General features: G+C 38.8%; 1 protein-coding gene across 1 annotated transcript in view; it reads left to right on the forward strand.

The window, feature by feature from the left end:
• Nucleotides 1-20,953, forward strand: part of LOC115253484 (uncharacterized) — a 146,949-nt gene that overhangs the window by 69,407 nt on the left and 56,589 nt on the right. The window lies entirely within an intron of this gene.

A 20,953-nucleotide genomic window follows, 5' to 3' on the forward strand; every position in this document is an offset into this window, starting at 1 on the left:
TGTTCGAACTTCGCAATCAAGTCAGTGAAGTTCACGCTCTGTTTGGGCAAATTCAATCGTTCTACGGTGTGCACATTAGTATGGGACAAATATCAAATCTTCGCTCCAGTCGACTTTTTAGATCCCATTTAGGTCCCATATGAACTGTGCAAAGTTTCAGCGCAATCGGTGAAACTATAATTTAGCGCAAGCGGTTCAAAGTTTTCATAGGATTTACTATGGGAAAAGTTACACTTCCAGATAAAAAATCCCAGAGGGCGTCCCTTGTCCCCTTAATTCAAATCGATCAATGTTTCTTGTAGAAAAATCAATTATGAAACTTTCCTTCGAAGACCGCAAAACAATTGGATGCTTGTGGGAAAAGTTATTGATTTATTATCGATTAGTGATCCAATGAACGGCTTTTTGTTTTGTTTTATTAGCAGCACTGTAGCTGCTGCCTTGGCTGCTGCTGTTTCTGGGGGTGGTGATGCCTCCCGCCACCCCATGCAACAACGGCAGCAGCAGTGCTGCTGATAAAACAAAATAAAAAGCCGTTCGTTGGATCACTGATCGGTAATAAATCAATAACTTTTTCCACAAGCTTCCAATTGTTTTGAGGTCTTCGAAGGAAAGTTTCATAATTGATTTTTCTACAAGAAACATTGATCGATTTGAATTAAGGAGACAAGGGATTCCCTCTGGGATTTTTTATCTGAAAGTGTAACTTTTCCCATAGTAAATCCTATGAAAACTTTGAATCGCTTGCGCTAAATTATAGTTTCACCGATTGCGCTGAAATTTTGTACAGTTCATATGGGACCTAAATGGGATCTAAAAAGTCGACTGGAGCGAGGATTTATTTTTTCCATACAAGCGCGTACCATACTAGTGCACATCTTCCAGCAAATATCGCGTGGGTGATCCTTTCCCTGACACCGTCAGGCGTACACTCATTGATGCCTTTTCAGTCCTGGTAACGCCCGAAGTCCATTTCAGATCCAGTGGTCTGACCGCTCCTTTAAGTCCCAGCTTCTTCGCCATGCTGCTCTCCAATAGTGTTCTGGACGAGCCCTCGTCCAAGAAGGCAAAGGTAGCAACTTCCTTCGACCCGTTGATGAGGGTGACTGGTACGACGCGAAAGACGACAGAGGATTTGTTGATTCGCTGATGCACCATGCAATTCAATTCTTCCGGTTTCTCAGCCTGGTGTAGTAGAGCATGGTGTTTTGCATTACAGCCCGGAACGTTACACAGCATCTTGTTGCGACAACGCATGCTGCCATGACTATACAGACACACGGCGCACAGCTGCCGATCTCTTACTAGTCGAAGACGTTCGTTCGGTGGCAGCCTTTTGAACTCCTCACAATTTCGCGCGCGGTGCCCGGCTTTAGAGCATGTTGCGCACAACTTGTCATCGCCCAACTTAACAGCTTCAGTTTTAGTTGTAACATTCGGCACCGCATCACTGTGCGTGTGTACGAACCCTTTCGGCTTCGTTGACGATTTTCTCTCCGGTTTCATCGCGGGTTCAGGCGGCGTATTTAAAAGTGTCACCTCACTAGCTTCGTCTACCAGCTTCTCCATGAAGTCGCCGAAGGTGCGGATAGACACTTGATTTTCATCCTTCTTGAAGCGTACCCACTCCAACTTGAAACTGGCAGGCAACTTCTCCACCATCTCCTCCAACAGCACGGGATTTCGGAGGTGGTCTTGTTGATTGGCGGCGTCCAAGTGGTCGCACAATTGTTGCACGGCAATCCCGAATTTAATGATAGTATCCAAGCGATCAGATTTCGGCGGATCTATCATTCGTACCTTTGAGATCAGCGAACGTATGAGCACTTCTGGTTTCCCGTAGACACGACGCAAAGTTTCTACAACCTTCGGTACGTTCGCCGGTAGCACCAGCCTGCTGCGGACCATCTCCAGCGCCGGTCCCTTTAGGCTCTCCTGCAGCCTAATGAGGTTTTCCACCTCGGAAAATCCGCATGCGGTGTTCGAGCTCTCATACGAACTAATGAAGATGGGCCACTCCTCCGCCGCTCCAGAAAACGCCGGCAATCGTTTCGGCCATACTTGCCTAGCTGAAATTTGAGCTGGAGTTGGACCACCCTGCAGTCTGATCACCGGACTGGATCGCGATTGTCTCGGAACTAACGACTGATTCATCATCGGCGCTTGCGGATTGGAATTTTCCATACCGGGATGATCCAGCTCAATCGAACCCGGCGGGACTATTTGCTGCCGGGCCGGCATGACCGACGAGCCTCCACGATATGATGCTTGACTTGGTGGTTGACTCCGCCCCAGCCCGTGTGGACTCGACACGGACCCCACAGGGTCAGCAAGGGACGGTATATAACGCGGCATACTACCTTCAAGTGGGATTCCGGCTGCAACAGCATTCTTTCGAGCTGGCAATCTCGATTCCGGGCGACCTAAAGGTGTAATTGTGTAGGACGCTCCGTGGCCTACAACGTTGCTAGGACCTTCATGCGGGATCGAAGGCAAACTATAGGCCTTACCGGGACCAAAATTCCCCTCGGCCTCTCGCTGACTCTTGATCCACTTTCTTGTCCTACTTACGCTGCTGTACACCATACTACCGCCCTCACTATCGTCCTCTTCGTCGTCCTCAAGACACGATGCCATCACCTCATACCGTTTCCGCATGTACTCTTGTTGCAGAGCGTATTCCTCATCCAGCCGTTTAAGTTCCAGCTCCCGGAATCGACGTCTCGATGACGTGGAACTACCTCCGCTTCGATGCCGTCGAGATCTCACCAGCAGGCATCCCTCACAGCACCAGGGATGGTCTTTTATCGACTCGTCGACGTTAGCGCACATGTAGTGGAACCACTTTCCACATTCGTCGCATGCCACCATACCATGATCAGCGGAGGGTGATTGCTGGCACAACTCGCATAGGCAATAGCTGTCGTTCATCGGCTGCTTATGGGCCATCGTGCGCTTCCAAAATTAATCTTTGAGATTGTTCGGACTGTGATCGGGTAGAAAAACTTCTCTGAAGCGATTGTGGTTATTTATGCGAACCACCAAATTGTAGACAGTTTTCGCGAAATCATGTAAAATCCAATCTAATTCAATATAAATTCCGCTATCATGAAGCACATCCACATCTCACATGGTCTGCACGTTTTTCAATGCTATACATCATCTGCTTGCTCTCATTGTCAATAGATAGACGTCAGTCTCCTCGCTTACCTACATACTACCTACAATAGCGTGTCAAACACCGAGGGATTCGTCGCCGTACAGGTCAATCCCGTTGGTTTGAACAGGTATTGAATAACAAAGCTATAAAATGTTTTGTTATTAAGACTTTTTACGGCATCATCAGCATCGGCAGCCATGTTGGATATGAGCCTCAAAATTTCAAAGTGATAATTCTCTGCCACCAAAGCGAATATTCGTATGAAAAAGTATAATCCTATATGCTCACTCGCAGTGATTGCGATGATAATTTTTCTGTTGTGTTGCTGCAGAATTGACAGTTTTTTATCACTTCAAAAATGCGAGGCAAACAATTATTGAAAAGCAAAAAGTCGATGATTCGTTTGAAAATTTAGTGATGCAGTAAGACACCTTAAATTGTTCGATAACTCCATTGTGTAATAGCAAAACATGTTCTTCAATTATTTCTCTGCTGAATCAATAGCGAACTCTGCTCAAATACCTCTAATTGTTATTGTGATGTTCTCATAACATTTTGTAGAACAATATACTAAGAACAATTTTGGGTGTTAGAGCACAGGTTGTTCTTTGCATGATATTTGTAAGGTATACCGGTTGCTTCAGTCGCTCTGGGTTGAACCAAGGTAGTGTAGGTTGTTTTTTGTTGAGCAATAAATTGTTCATTTTCGTTTAAGGACAGACTTGTTAGAATCCCAAAATGGCCGACTTTGGCACCTACTCACGATTTTGAGCGCACAAATCTCTTCGTAAACAAAACCAGCGCACCCGAGCTTCTTATTTAAAGCTTATTACAAGTGAGCAAGAACAGAATAATGAAATGCTTTATTGTTTGAAGCTTGCTTCTTGAGATTTGTGCGTCTGAAGTTTTGATGCACTGCGGAAGCGGGATTTCAAGACGTTTGTCCTTAAACATTTTCTACCAAAAACTTTTCAAAACATATTCTCAAAAGATACTATTTCTAGAATGTTGTACGAAATTCATCCAAAAAAAAACCTGGAAATCTCATACTGTGTAAATAGCAGTTAACAGTCAATCAGAATTTCTCTACGAGTGCCATTAAAGTATATTATTAGAAACAATGAAGGGGAAGCGGTAACTTTCAAAAGGAAGATTTGTCTCAACACAATGTAACAAATTGCTATGCTAAAACCAATTAATACAAGCAGAAAAGTTCTCAAGTGGGTACATTTTGTACCACATTTTCAATAAATGCCAAATGACTAAATGAGCCATTTGTGTGAACGGAAAAAGCTTTGCACGGACTTCACAGCTGTTGAACGTATACATGCACGCACATAGCCATCAAGTGCAGTCTATAGACCATAGGCCGACCAAAGAAAAAAGCTAAACGGTGTGTTTTACATCACATTGTTTACATTTTTTCTCTCTTCGTAGGTACCACGGTGGAGGTGAGTGGTTTTATTCGAGTGTTAATTGATGAATGAATGTTCAACTAGCGTGCGCGGGCAGACAGTTTATGTAATCGGATTTAAACGATCCGCGGCAAATGGAAAATGTACCGGGCATGTGTAGTACATGCCTCCTCCGAGCATTGCATGGTTCATCAAATTGATAACTGGGTTGTTAAAATTCAACACCATTTTGCAATTTTAAACATATGGGTCACGAATTCGTAGGTGTGTAGCAGCTCTTCGTGGATTTGATGCGGCAGACCCTTAGCATGGGGTTGGATAAGCAACACAAACACTTTGTCTTGTGAAATAAATTAATTGGTCGATTTACAATAATGTAGTGGACAACGGGCCGATGATAAATTATTTCACAAATTTCTTTTAAAGACAATGTACGCACCAGTAAATACGAGAAAGAAACATTTCTCGTGGAAAGTTTCGTCGCCGGGATTGAGAATTAAACCCTTGCCCCATATCATGGTGTGCTCGGTGACCTAACGGTAACCTAATAAGCTTCATTATTGCTGTTATCGTTTCTTCTAACTTTAGGTTTTCAAAAACCTCTGGGAAATATTCATTAAGATTTATGTATGGTTTTCTGTCAGGATTATTGTACTGTATTATTTGTTAGGAATGAGCATGATAACAGAGAAAAAACGGGAAATTCTGTGCCCAAATAGTTTGTTTATGTGATAGGATGAACATAGGGGTACAGTATGAAGAAGGATACTCATACCCTAAAACTCTTGAATTATTCATTGCACTGATCAATAGAAATTTATGGAACAAAAATATTCTTATAAAGTTGTTGATGTAAAAATGTCAATTTTAATGCAGTGGGAGTGGGAGAGCATGCCAAGTCAAAGCGACGCGCGAGCAAAAAATATATACAACCAGCGCTAGAGAATTGATGGATACAGCTCATATAAGTTGGTGAGCTTGTTTCATGTTATTGTATTCATGTGTTTTTAGAACAATGTGCATTTTTTATTGTTCTAAATAGTCAATCACGGAGAAGCGGAAAACTACAGTAATTGTACGATCATCAATGTTTAATTTATCTTTATTATAGAGACTTTCAACCCTTGGCTGGTTCGTCTCTCGTGTACGGTCATCATGCTCAAGAAAAGTCGTGAAATATCTTTCTAAAAATATTTGTGAAATGATTGTTTCTGATAATATTGAAAAAAAAAAATACTTCATGAGAGATTTTGGCAGGATTCAGCAAAGGAAGGAAACCATGATTGATCAACAAAAAAGGGGTTTGATTCCATTCCCGGCATTACAGATAAACGAAATTGTTCAACACCTAAATTCACAACGAAACGACCGTTTTCGTCCACTTTTTTCATTTGAATCAGATACCTTATTACGTGAACTTGTTGTTAACAGTGATTGTTGTGAAGATTTTCTGCCGGAAAGATGATTTTGAACAAGTTTACTGCACCTAGTCTAGCACCAATTCTCGCCACCAGTGCCGAACTTCCAGCAAAATCAAATGGGAAATCACTTCAGCGTCCATCTTTGTGCTGACGCAGTGCACTCGTCTGCGTGTAAAAGTTTTTTTGAGCACTTGTGCGGCATCAGAGTGAACGTGTAGCTTATTGACTGTGGATCTTGTTGCGGAAATGTTGCGAGAGATGATTACCCACAGAATTGCGTTTGGAAAATATGCGGCAAATGATATTTTGATTTGTTTTGCTGGTAAGGTGCTGGGAATTGACACGGGTGCCCAAAGTAGTTCTAAACCTTATCGCTACTGAGCATGAGCATGAGCATAGATGACCGCACAGTTCGTAGTTGCTACTCCGTGATTCACCAGAGCAATCGAAATTGCACAAGGAACCAATGAATAGGGCTTGGGACTAGCTTACTATTCTCAATGTACACAGTTCGAGAGCTTAGTTCTAAACCTTATCGCTACTCTCGATAAAACGTGTGCTCCGAAGCACATGTCACCGGCGGCAGCGTTTGTAGTATAATATAAGGCAGCGTCGAAGACGACGTCGTTCGGCGGCAGCGTAATCAGCGTGACTTTTTTGTTGATTTATTTTGATGAATTTCTACTGCTAACTCTTGAAAAATAATCAACACAGAATAATTTGCTTTCTTTTCCCAAATTACAGCTTTTGTCTACCTTGTACGAAAGATTTGAATATAAGGGAATCAGGGGTTAAAAAAACAATCTCCATAAAAAATTGCAATAGATTTTCAAAAGATCCTAAAGGACGTTCACAGGAAATTTATAAAGGATTCCTCTAAGTAGAAATTCCCAAAGTCACACGTCTATTGTAAGGATATTTTGACATTTTAGACTAGTACAGTCATGGTAAAATCAACTGGTTACTCAAGTTTTCCAAATTCCGGCGCTCTTGCGTTTGTTGACGTACAATTGGTCTTAGTTTTTTCATCATAAGGAAAAAACATGACGACGTTATGAAATTATATATATTATATTATATTATATATGTGACTATTTTTCCGCTTCTTAAAAATAAAATATAATTTGATGATTTTTATTATTGATTAAAGAAAATATAAATCGAAGAACCAGCAAGATCGTGGGCCTATGGGTTGCTATGAGGGATTTTCTTAGAAACTTCTCCAGGATTTTTTCCTTCAATTCCTCCAAAAGTCGCTCATGAAACCATTCTAGGAGTTTCTCCAGAGCCATGGAATGGAGAGCTCATGGAATTCCTCTACGTATTCCCCAGGGATTCCTCTAAGAGCTCCTTGAACAATCATTCATCATTTATCATCATCTCTTTAGGAAATTAAAAAAATCTTTTATTCCACCACAGGCATCTTCAAAAACTCCATCAGAAATATCCTTCATGATTTTTTCCAGATTTTTTAATGTAATTTCATGAAGTACTTCTAGTCTAGTCTAGTCTAGTATACACATACACAGCCATTCAATGAAAGAATCCAGGAAAATTATAGGATCGACTACTCCTATCATTTTTCTTGTCATTATAAATTATTGCAGTGCATCAGGGATTCATTTCAAGCATTAAATCGGTCAGGCCTACTGTGCAGCGTTATTATTGTTATTGTAATCAGAAAACGGGGACATCTCGTACCAACCGTTCTGTGAAAAGAGAGAATAATATACCGCTTCGTTGGAAGCGACTTTGCTAAGAATGTTAACCTTCATCCAGCCAACGTACATTTTCCACCTTCGGAAAAGCACAAAAATGGTCATAACTTTTTTGTTTTTCGATGGATTTTAATGAAATTTTCACAACTTCCCGAAAAACTCTTCTAGTTTATGATGCCGGGTACACGGGTGCCTGGTCCACATGGGTTCGGATTTATTCCGGATTGTCTTGGGGTACCAAAATTGGCCACATACTTTGCGCAACGTATATCTCAAGATCCCGATGAGGTAGAAGTATAGTGTCTTCGGCGAATTTGTTCAGCAGCTTAAAAACTAACTGGCAACGGCGACTTTGGTTCGCGATTCGGCCGCTAGGCGGCGCCAGTGTCAAAAATTTTTAAATCCTCATATCTTAGAAACCTGATAAGATAGAATGATGCTGTCTTCGGCAAAATTCTTCAGCAAGCTCAGAACTATCTGATAGTAAAGTCTTTGGTTTGAGAATCATCCGCTAGGTGGCGCCAGCGTAAAAAATCTTCAAACATCTATATCTCAGAATCCTGATAAGATAGAATGATGCCGTCTTCAACAAAGTTCTTCAGCAAGCTAAAAACTGTCTGAGTCTTTGATTCGTGATTTATGCGCTAGATTATTCGCTACACCGTCTTTGATCCCCTGCAGACAAATTTTGTCACACCACAATATTACTCCGTTTTTTCTTCCGGGAATGTCTCCGGGAATTTCTACTGGAACTCTTCTGGGAATTTTTCCAGGAATTTTTCCGGGAATTTCTCTATGAATCCCTTTGGAAATGTCTCTGGGAATTCTTCCGCATTTTTTTCTAGGATTTCCTCTAGGACCAACATCAGGAACTCCTGCGGAGATTCCTTCAGGAATTCCTTCGGTAATATCGCCAGGAATTCTTCTGAGAATTTCTCCAGGAGTTCTCTTGGAATTCCTCCGGATTTCCTCAGAGAATTTTCCCAGGAATACCTCCATGAGTTCCTCCGGGAATTACTTCATGAATTGCTCCGGGATTTTCCTCAGGAATTCTTTCAAGAATTTCTCCAGGATGGATTTCTCCGAGAATTTTTCTAGGAGTTCCTCCAGGAATATCTCCGGGAATGTCTCCGGGAATTCCTTCGGAAATTTATTCAGAATATCCGCCAGGAATTGCTTCGGAAATTTCTTCAAGAAATTGTCCGGGAAATCCTCCAGAAATTCTTCCAGAGATTCCTCCGGGAATTTCTTCAGGAAAACTTCCGTTTTTTTTTTAAATCCACTCAGATTTTTTCTAGGAAGCCTTCCGTGATTTTTTTTTTCAGAAAACCCTCTGAGAATTTCTCCAGCATTTCCTCTGGGAATTTCTCCAAGAATTCCTCTGGGAATTTCTCTAGGACTTCTTCCTTTGTTTTCTCCACGAATTTCGCCGGGAATTTCTCCGGGAATTCTTTCGGGAATGTCTCTGGAAATTCTCCCTGGAATTTCTACAGAAATTCCACTAGGAATTTCTACAGAAATTCCACTAGGAATTTCTTCAGGAAATCCTTTTAAAATTTTTGCTGGAATTCCACTAGGAATTTCTTTACGACTCCTTCAAGGAAATCTCTCCGGGAATTCTTCTAAGACTCCCATCCCATCAGCAATTCCTCCACTGATTCCTTCAGCAATTTCTCCAGATTATGTCCAGGAATTTCCTCAGGGGATTCCTCCACAGATTTTTCCAGAAATTTCCTTCGGAGAATCCCCCAGGAAGGAGGATTCCCTGAAGAATTTTCCAGAGGAATTGCTGGAGAAATTTCCTGAGGAATTCCTGGAGGCAATCCTAGAGAGATTTTCAGAGGAATACTTGGTGAAATGCCCAGAGGATTTTCTGAGAAAATCCCGAAGATTTCCTTAGAAAATTCCCGGTGGAATTTCAGAAGAGTCCCCGGAGGAATTCCTGAAAGAATTCCCGGAGGATTTTCTGGAAATTTTCAAGAAAAAAATCCTTAAACCATTCCTGGAGGATTTCCTGGAGAAATTCTCGGAGACATTCTCGGAGGAATTCCTGGAGCAATTCCCGGAGGAATTACAGGATAAATTCCCGGAGGTATTCGTAAAGAAAATCCTAGAGGAATTCCGGGAAAAATTCTCGAGGGTTTTGTGAAAAAAATTCACGGAAGACTTCCTGAAGAGATTCCTGGAAAAAATCCCAGAGGTTTTTCTTGAAAAAAAACGATCGTTTTCCTTAGAAAAATCCCGGATATATTCCTGGAGAAACTCCTGAAAAAATTCCCAAAGAAATTCCTAGAGAAATTCTTGGAAGAATTCCTATAGAACACCCCGGAGAAATTGCTGGAAAAATTCCCGGAGGTACTCATGGACGAATTCCTGGAGAAATGCTCAGTGAAAATTCCGGAGAAATTCCCCTAGCGAATAAATCACGAATCAACTCAACTAGCAGACAGTAGACATCATTCTATCTTATCAGGATTCTGAGATATAGAAGTTTGAAGATTTTTGACCCTGGTGCCACCTAGCGGACGATTCTCGAACCAAAGACGCCATTGCCAGATAGTTCTTAGCCTGCTGAACAACTTTGCTGAAAACGGCATGCTTGTACCTCATTAGGGTATCGAGATATACGAGTTTGAATTTTTCAAACACAATGCGCCACCTATCGGATAAATCCCAAACCAAAGACTTTACTATCAGATAGTTCTGAGTTTGCTAAAGAATTTTGCCGAAGACGGCATCATTCCATCTTATCTGGTTTCTGAGATATGAAGATTTGAACATTTTTGACACTGGCGCCACCTAGCGGCCGAATCGTGAACCAAAGTCGCTGTTGCCAGATAGTTCTTAGCCTGTTGAACAACTTTGCTGAAAACGGCATGCGCCACCTAGCGGATAAATCCCAAACCAAAGACTTTACTATCAGATAGTTCTGAGCTTTTTGAAGAATTTTGTCGAAGACAGCATCATTCTATCTTATCAGGATTCTGAGCTATGAGGATTTGAACATTTTTGACGCTGGCGCCGCCTAGCGGCCGAATCGCGAACCAAAGTCGCCGTTGCCAGTTAGTACTTAATCTGCTGAACAAATTCTCCGGAGACACTATACTTCTACCTCATCGGGATCTTGAGATATACGTTGCGCAAAGTATGTGGCCAGTTTTGGTATCCCAAGACAACCCGGAATAACTCCGGAACCATGAAGACCAGGCACACATGTCCCCGGCATCATAAACTAGAAGAGTTTTTCGGGAAGTTGTGAAAATTTCATCAAAATCCATCGAAAAACAAAAAAGTTATGACCATTTTTGTGCTTTTCCGAAGGTGGAAAATGTACGTTGGCTGGATGAAGGTTAATGTCACTCCATGCCCTCTGGAATCCTGGGATGGGACAATGTAATTTCATGAAGTACTTCTGTGCAAAACTGTGGCAACATTTCTGAAGGAATTCCTGAAGGAATCTCCGGAGGAATCCCAGGAGATACCTCTGATGGAACCACATAAGATATTTCCAAAAAAAAATCCTCTAGAAATTTCTTTAGTAAATCCTGATAAAATTTGGGAATTGGAAACCCTTGTTAGAATTTCCAAAAGAATGCGAATCTCTGTTTTTTTTTTAATATTATAAAAATAAACATATTAACGCATCTGAGGAAATCTTCTTTTTTCATGAAGAAATACTTTAACTACTGAAGGAGTTTCTGGAGATATTTCTTAAGGCATGCTTGAAGAAATTTTATACAGAATCCGTAGAGAAATTTCTTTAAGAATCCTCGGAGGAATATTTAAATAAATCTTCTACTCATTCCTGCAGGAATCCTTGGAGATATGCACTCCTAAAAGAATCCCTGGAAGAATATCTAAATTAATCTCAGGGGAATTTTGGTAGGAATTCAAGAAGGACTTGCTGAAGAAATTCCTGCATGCAAAACTATATCAGATACCTTTGGTGGAATCCTCATAGGAATTTATTAATAAATATATAGAAAATTTGTCGGGAAATCTCTTACCAAAGTTCATGAAGAATTTATTTAAAGAAATTAAAAACTTCGGAAGTATTCGAGAAATTATTTTAAAATAAATCTCTGAGCTAATGTTTAGAGAACATTAAAACTTCTGCAAAGATTCCCAGATAAAGTCCCCCAAGAGACTTCCAGATCAATTTCTGTAGAAGTTTCTAGGAATTATTTGTGAAGAAATTTCTAAATATTTTAAAGAATCCCACCAAACATTCCTAAAGGTATCATTGGAAGAGATCTCTGTTTAAATAAAAAAAAATATCTGCTGGAATTACTAAAAAAAATCTGCAGGAATTCCTGGAGACATTCTTTGAAGAGGAATCTATGAAAGAATTTTTGAAGGAATCCGTGGAGATATCCCTGAAAGAATTCATGGATAACTTTATAAAAATAATTCCCGGATCTATTTCTGAAAGGTGGACATTCATAAATTACGTCATGCTTTGATGAAGGCGGGAGTTGAGCAAAGTGTTGCAACAAATATCAGAGGACACGTACAAAAAGTGTGCCACAAGGGATGGGGGGTCAAAAATGAGCATTTTTGCGTGACCTAAAGTATGAGCATCAGTGGAGCAATATAAGAAGGTTATCTAAAGGAGTTCTTTGAAAATTTATGAGCGAACTTAACACATTGCTAAAAAATATTGCTGAAGGATTATTTGAAGAAATTCCCGGAGAAATTTCCTTAAGAATTATGAACTCTTAATTTTCTGAGAAAATAATCACTGTCAGGATGAATGTCTTGAATCCACTTATGGTTTCCCGAAAGTATGCCCGGAGAAAGCTCTGAAACAATTTATGGAGGAAAGCATGTATGGTTTTCTAGAAGAATTCATAGTGAAATTTCTGGAGGTTAATTTTGAGAAATTTTAAGAGAAAATTCTGGAGAAAATCATGGAAAACTCTCTGAATGGATTATTCATACACGTATGCCACTTAAGTGGTAAAGTGTCTTAAATATATAGTATTAATAATAATAATCTCTGAATAGAATCAGGGAAGAAATATATAGAAGAATTCCTGTAAAAAATCCTGAATTATCTATATAAAATATTCAGTAGGATTTGGAATCAAACTGTTCGGCGGGTTGTAAAAATATGAACAGCGGAGCGCCGGGTTAACTTAATTGATGGTCGCGGCGGCGTAAAAAACGGAACAGCATTTGAATTTAGCACTGGACAAAATATAGTTACATGAAGCAGTGTGAGCATCAACTTTTTTATACTTAAAAAGGCCTGAAGTCACGATTGTAGATCAGAATACATATCCAAGGGAGTTTTTGAGACCCTTCAGCAGTCCCTTAGAATTGTCAACCCTTTCTCATAAACCCTGCTTGAACCTAACCTTGACTACTCTGATTACAGTTAATTTACCAATTTACGTTATGTTACCTTCTTGGTGGTAGTCAATAATTGTTTATGCAACGAGTTGCAAAATGATGATTTTTACAGCACGATTTGTATAATTATCCAACGAGGCTTGCGAGTTGGATGAATACGACGAGCGCTGTTAAAATCAGCTTTTGCAACAATTTGCATACATTTTTTAGTAATTACGGAAACACCCATCGATTATCACCTTTACTTGTTACATCTTGTTACAAATGCATTCTGAGAAAACAGTCAAGCGGGCTCCCACGTGCATTAGTCTATTATCCGATCAAGTAGGCGTTTCAGTACGCCAACATATCAGGAGGACAGACCTAGATGAGTGTCACAAACTTTCAAGCTTCCGTCCAGTTCGGTCTGGCACTCAGCCTTCAAATTCTGCAAGAAATAACACCGAAAATGAACTGCAGGACGTGCCGGAACATAACATTTGGCTTTTAAAAGAAATATAGGGTCTGGGACCATTTGGGCAGGAGCACCTATTTTGGGCACTTACTGCTACAACTCAGTCAATTCCAAACCGATTGACTTGAATTTTTGTACATGGCTAGATACTGTGCCTAGCTCATTGTGTCTCAAAAATCAAGTCAATCGGTTGAAAATTGACTGAGTTATAGCAGCAAGTGCCCAAAATAGGTGCTCCTGCCCAAATGGTCCCAGACCCTACTTCCGGCAGATTCACTTAGTTTGCAGCGTAAAAGAATAATCCAATTAGCCATTCAAACAACAGTGCCGAAAAGTACTACTTTGGGAACGTCCACAAATTACGTCACGCTTTGAGGAGGGAGGGGGGGTTCAGCAAAGTGTGACGACCCATACATAAATTTTACAGGTCCAATACAAAAAGTATGACATAGGGGGGAGGGGGGGGTTGAAAATGGTCGATTTTTGAGTGACGTAATTTATGGACGTTCCCTTTCCGACACATTTAAAAATGCTAAAAATAATACTTTTCGGTACTGTTGTTCAAGTGTGGAAAAAAGGCCATTTCACTGCATTTACCAAAAAAAAAATGTAATTCAGTAGGGTAAAAGCTCCCTTAGTAGAGGTAGTACCAATAGTGGTGGTAGTGGCATTTTAGCACCATTTTGACCAAAAAGCTTGCAATTTACATTTTTAATAGATGCATCATACTTAAATACTAACATTAATTCAGTTTTGTGTTCAAGATTTGCCGAAAAACCTATTTAAAACAATTATTTTCCTTAATTTTTTTGCTCCTTTGCACCTATAGTGGTGGTAGTGTTCCCATAGTGGTGGGTCCCATAAGAATTCAATGGGATGCGCCACTATAGGAACCAATGTTAAATTTTACCTCCATTATAGGAACCGTGTACCTATAGTTGGTGCAAGTGATTTATTAGCAAAAACTGAAATAAACAATAGTTTTTGCATTTTTTCTAGAAAGTTTATGTGAAAAACTACCGATTAACGTTTTCAGCCTTTTTATTTTGTGGTTTTATCAATTTTATTCAATTATTTTACTACAAGGAACTACTAATAGCACCACTATTGGTACATTTACCCTATCTCAATTTTTATTTTATGCAATTTATTTTTGTATCTTGCAAGGAATCGAGAAGACGAACCGGATCAGGGCTCAGGGGAAGTATCTAAAATAAAGCAAAAAAGAAATCAATTCAAATAGTTTAAATTGTGTCCACCTGAACGTATTAAATAAAAAGTCTTGGCACCCAGAGGACTTGGGACCGAATCCCGCTCCCGGCAACTTCACAAGACACGTGGGTTTTCCTTCGGAGGTAGAGTAAATCCGTGGTTCCCGAGATGAAATAGCCTCTCGTTAAAAATCTCGTTAATAAAAATTAAAATTAAAAATACTTAGGAAACACATTTTTTACTCCTATACGCTTGCACCAAAGGATGACCAAAAATTAAAATGTTACGCTTCCTGAGAAATCATTTTTATTCACTACACGACAGCAGATGCTGCTTTAGCTAACATTCGCTTAGCAGTATCCACCTTCATTTGGAATTCCACTTGCGAAAACCATTAATTTGAATTTATGATGAAATTAACGAGCAGCTAGTCACTCTGCTCTTCTCTTGACAAGTTCACAGTCCAAGAGACTTTGATCTGCTTCGCTGCTGTCGTTTTGTTGGGCTGGATCTTAATATTAATGTACGTTGGAAAACGGAAAATAAAATAAAAATCTAAATTCTACAAAACACATACTGGTGCGATATACATATGTAAAATTAAGTAGTAACTGTATGACCATTTGGCCGAACCCATTATGTTGAATGTCATCCGAAAGAAAGGGCTGTTTGGTCGAATGTCGTTTGGCCGTATTATGATCAGAGGTGGTACCGACACATCATTCCTTTTCTACCAAATTATGATTTCGACCAGATGGCGTTTGAGCAAACGGTATTTGGTCAAATTACCAGGAACCATAAAAGTGTATTTATATTCATGTTATATCAGATGTTTAGCATGAATCTGCAATGATATATTACAAATTAAGTTTGAAATCCTGCTCATGAAAAACTGATCCCACAGCGACTGCCTAATCCGTTCATCATTGGCTCATGATCGAATTACTAATCCGGTAATTGGTTACCGTCGTGGTTTAATCAATCACCCAATCTGGAAATTCAACCCCAAAGACCGGTTTGTTTGTAGCCCTCCACGGTTATATAACCCGCATACCTCTGCGCTACTGTAGCAACATGTTCCTCTCGTTTTTTTTTTCGTAGAGCGCATTTGCATAAAATATAAGCCAAGGTGAAGTTGGAAGCGAAACGTCATACTCCGGGGGCTATGACCTGCCAAGTTGAGAAACATGGAATAGAGAGACAACCGAGAGCAAGAGCGAGAGCGAGAGCTGGCGGCGTGAAATGGCAGGGGACGGAACGGACTGCAATCAATTATCAACGGTGGTCGAGAGCCAATTAATTATCGCTGAGTGGTGTCAGGGGCGAAATAAGTGGTTTTGTCGACTGTGCGTTGAGTAAGTCACGTGAAAGTTCGATAGATGGTGGTGGCCAATCGAAACAATGAATGAGTCTACCACCACCGGATGGAACCCAGGACCGCACTATAAATAAATTGCTCCGCAAAGTAATTGCCGGAGCTCATGGGAGGCAGAACTGCGATAGTGTGTATTATTGACGGAGAATAATTGAATTTCCGGCTAACGTGCCATCAAATTAGGGCACGGCCACGAAATGGGACATATCTTCTGAGTTAAAATAACATAAATTATGATCGAGCTTTTGCCATTCTTGCCAACTAAGGATTTGCATACATATTACTTGAAAAATACAAACTTGGTTATAGGCCGCTTGAATCCTTTTTATACTAAATATGTACTAATAACAAACTACTACAATCAAACTAGTTTTAAGGATTGTGCTGGATGAGTGCGTCCCAAATCCCAAATTAAGATAAAATGTAGGGAATGGCGCCACTTGGGCGGTGGCTTCTAAGGACTGTTCATTTTATAAAGAGGACACCTTATTTGTGGGATGTCTTTTTCATTTTTCAATAAAATCATTACCAGTTTTTTGCATAAACTTCCTTAGTTATTCTACAGTGTAGAAAAAATATAACATTATACAAATTGTCCTTAGTGATGGAACTGGAGCGGTTTTCGTTAAAACTCAGTAAAAACCAATTTCTCAAAATTCTACATAACTTTTTACATACATAACTTTTAAATTTTTATGAACTTTTTAATGTGTTTTGATCTAATACTATTCTACTAAAGGTAGAACGTAATAGTTGGTCAATAATAATGCACCAAGCATTATACAGCTTGATATAGTAAGTTGCCTTGTTATCAATGAAATTGATAAAACATACTTATTTAAGTCCAGTGATGCAATAACACTACGGATTGAGTTCAAAATTTGTCCAGTATAGAAGAAAATCGCATTCTAAATTATACCGAAGAAAAATATGCTTTGAAAAACAATTCTTCATCATAAATTTAATCCTTAATTATGGCCATAGTGAAAACTTCATATTTTTTTGCCTCATAAGTGCAAGTTTTCGATTCTACAGAAGCTTATTATTATTTATTTTCAGCAAGGCTTGATCCTATGTGATTATATACCTTATTTGAAAATAACTACATGTAAAGTTTTATTTTCGACATCATTGTTATGTTGTATTTGCAATGGGTTACATCGTTATTTAGAAGAACCTTCAAAGAACGAAGCTGTTTTTCCTCCGGTAACTGCCATGAAGCACAGTAACCAAGCCAACAATGCTATCAAGAAGCGGTTTTCTGCATTTGAAATTGCATTATTAGTCCTTTCGGCTAGATCCATTGAAAACATTCAAAATGTAATATTCTCATATTTTTTGTTTAATAAATAAATTTTGTTCTGAAAATCGAGACCAACTTGTAACTTTAATATCTCAACAACTAATATTCCGATTAGGTCTATATTTTGCCAGAATATGTATCACTCATACTGCTGCAGTATGGCAAACACTTTTATGAAATTAAAAACTCATCGATGTTTTACAGTAATTTTGTGTTTATCTTTAGTTTTTGGGGATCGAAAAATTGACCTCTCCTAACACTTTGCCACATTTCTATGGAGTCTAACAATTTTAACCCAATTTAATTATAGTTATTATCTGCTAATATAATGTACTGAACAACCAACCAAGGCTGCTCAAATTTGAACTACGCGTTTTCTTTTTATAGCCTTGCAAAGTTGTCCTCTTTATAAAATGAACAGTCCTTATATTCGTCTGTTTTCCACTGTAACTCAGTCAAATTTGAACCAATTGACACAACTTTTGGAATGTGGTGATATAGGTATAGAATCTACCCGTGTACAACATTTCAAGTCAATTGGTTCAAAATTGATTGAGTTATAGTGGAAAACAGACGAATATAGAAGCCATCGCCCAAGTGGCGCGATACCCTACACAAGATTGCGTTCAGCATTATTCTCAGAGTTTAAAATTTTCATTTTCGATGAGTGAAATTAACGTGAATTTAAAAAATTCTAAACTGAGGGATCAAAATAAAATTCTTTTTGTAGAATGAATTTTTTCACTTGTTCATTCATTTTTCTGTCATAGACAATTTTTACTGAGAAATAGTCGAATAATTCGACTTTGTGGACAAATAGAGCAGATGATTAGTATACTAACCATGACAATTATTGTGCGTTTGTTAACAGAAATTGGGCATTTTACGACGTGCAAAAAAATATTCATGACAGAGAATTGATTGAAAAAAGAGAGACATTCAGCTGACAATGAATGTGGCCAGACACGAATGAAAAAAATAGAATCTTGTACCGACTTTCCGAACCCACTAAGCAGAATACCCTCTTCGAATGAGTGTAATCAGTTTTGAGATTACAAGTGATAGTCGAAATATGCGTACATATCGGTCAAAGGATAAGCAAAATAGGGCGGAATTAAAATGTTACAATGTCTAGAACCCATTTGTTGTTTACCGAAAGAATGCCCGGAGAAAGTCCTGAAACAATTCATGGAGGACAGCATGGAAGATTTTCTAGAAGAATTCATAGTGAAATTTCAGGAGCTTTATTTTGAGAAATTTTAAAAGAAAATTCTTGAGGAATTCTTGAAGAAAGTCATGGAAAACTCTCTGAACGGAATCTGTGAAGAAGTTTATAGGAGAATTCCTGAAAAAAAATCATTGAATTACCTACATAAAATATTCAGTAGGATCGGGAATCTAATTGTTCGGCGAGTTGTACCGACTTTTCGAACCCTCTAAGCAGAATCCCCTTCCGAATGAGTGTAATCAGTTTTGAAATTAGAAGTGATAGTCGAAATACGCGTATCGGTCAAAGGATAAGCAAAATAGGGCGGAATTAAAAAATACAAAACTGATTACACTCAAAAATAGAATGTCAATCTTCACTTCGGATCTTCGATTGTTTTACACTCTGATTATTCTATTATGTAAACCAGCATCTTTGGTGGAGCCAAAGTCTACGATCCATACACATTTTGAAAATTTTGTATGAACAAAAGTCTACGGATGGGGAAGGGAGCCCAAAAGGAGTCTACGTAGTTCATGGACAGCGCCAATGTGCTTTGAATATCTGCCGTGACTCGGTAACTCTGTCTAGGTACTTCAATTGCTGAACAAACACTGATTGAATGTTCTGTAGTATTGCAGATGTTAAATAATTCAAACTGCAATGGAAAGTGGTCACTCCCAGATTATAGGAGACCATCATGTAACTGGACTGTAGCTGGCAAATAACTTTCAGGTTCTTCCTAGATCCTGAATGTGTCTAAGCGTCAATGGTTTGTTTTATAGAAAAAAAATCAGACAATTCTATTCAAGATTATTATTTATATTCCTTGAGAGATTTTTACTTGGATTTCTACCGCAGTGCTGTATTCAAATATTCCCAAAGTTCTTATATGAATTTATCTAGTAATGGTTCCTGGAATTTCTTTCTGGATTTCTCTAGGAGTTTTTTTTTTCAAGAATACATCCAAGTGTTTTCCTAGGTTTCCTTGATGGGTTGTCCGCTATTTCTTCCAGGACTTCAGAGATTTCCGCCTAGGATTTTTAACAGAGTTTGTCCTAGGCTTTCTGCAGGAGTTTGCCACGGCGTTTCTGCAGGGAATTTCCTGGTATATTCGGGGTAATATGGCTTCCAGTCTCTTTTAATTAAAAACGGATTCTTATGCTTTCATCCGACGTTTCGGACACATTTATTGTGCCTTCTTCTTGGGATCTGATGGACAACAAACAAATTATGTGTTATGTATTATGCTGTGTCTGTGTAGTGTTGATGTGTACTTACTAACAATGCACAATGGTCCGAATCCACGTTTTAGCAGGAAAAAAAATCCGTATTTCTGTTTTCGTTTATTTTAGGCATTTGGTGTCTTCAGAGAAGTTATTTGAATTTGTTTGCTGCATCTTTTCCAAAAATTTTTGATTAGGGTGGTCCGCGTCTTAACTCAAATCTGGAATAGAACTTTTAAATTTCAAGTCATACGCGATCGAGTTCTTCAGCAAAGTTGTAGGCAATGCTATTTTGAGCAACTTTGCCGAATACGCCGTTTATCTAGCTCTTAATTTGAACATAGTAGGTCAATTTTAAGTTTTGACTTAGGGTGGGCCACCCAAAAACGGTTTTTTCGCAATAACTTTTTTATTTGATTTTTTTTCGAAGATGTGAGCTTCGGAGCATTTAAAGAGCAAGTAATGAGGCATATTTGTTCTGAACATTGCACGTTGCTAGGTCTTGTCATTCAAATGTTATGGGCAATTTTGACTTAAAATCAACGATGTCTTCAAATGCTTATATCTCTAGGAGCTGGTAAAATAAAAAAAAGTTCTTTAAGCGGCATTTGGAAGGTCACATATAAAGCCAAATTTGTAGCAAATATTACAAGAACGTTATTTTTTAAATTGGAATAAATCGACTCCAAAAATCCCCTTAAAAAGTGAAAAAACTACTTATAACTCATACAATTTCATAGATAGAGTCAAACTGTATTCGGAAAAAATGTAGGTTTTTACCATGCCTACAAGTTTCCCATACACGATTTTCTTGCAAAACGTGAAACAAAAGCTTGAAATTGATAATTTGATTTTTAGGGGTACATGCTATGTTTTTCTAGGAAATCAGAACGATTATATTCTTTAAAAACAAATTATCAATTTCAAGCTTTTGTTTCACGTTTTACAAAAAAGTCGTGTATGGAAAACTTTTAGGTATGGTGAAAACCCACATTTTTTCCGAAGACAGTTTGACTCTATCTTTAAAATTGTATGAGTAATAAGTAGTTTTTCGATTTTTTAAGGGGATTTTTGGAGTCGATTTATTCCAATTTAAAAAATAACGTT

The sequence above is a fragment of the Aedes albopictus genome, chromosome 3 (genome assembly GCF_035046485.1).
Source record: "Aedes albopictus strain Foshan chromosome 3, AalbF5, whole genome shotgun sequence".
In the NCBI taxonomy this organism is placed as follows: Eukaryota; Metazoa; Arthropoda; class Insecta; order Diptera; family Culicidae; genus Aedes; species Aedes albopictus.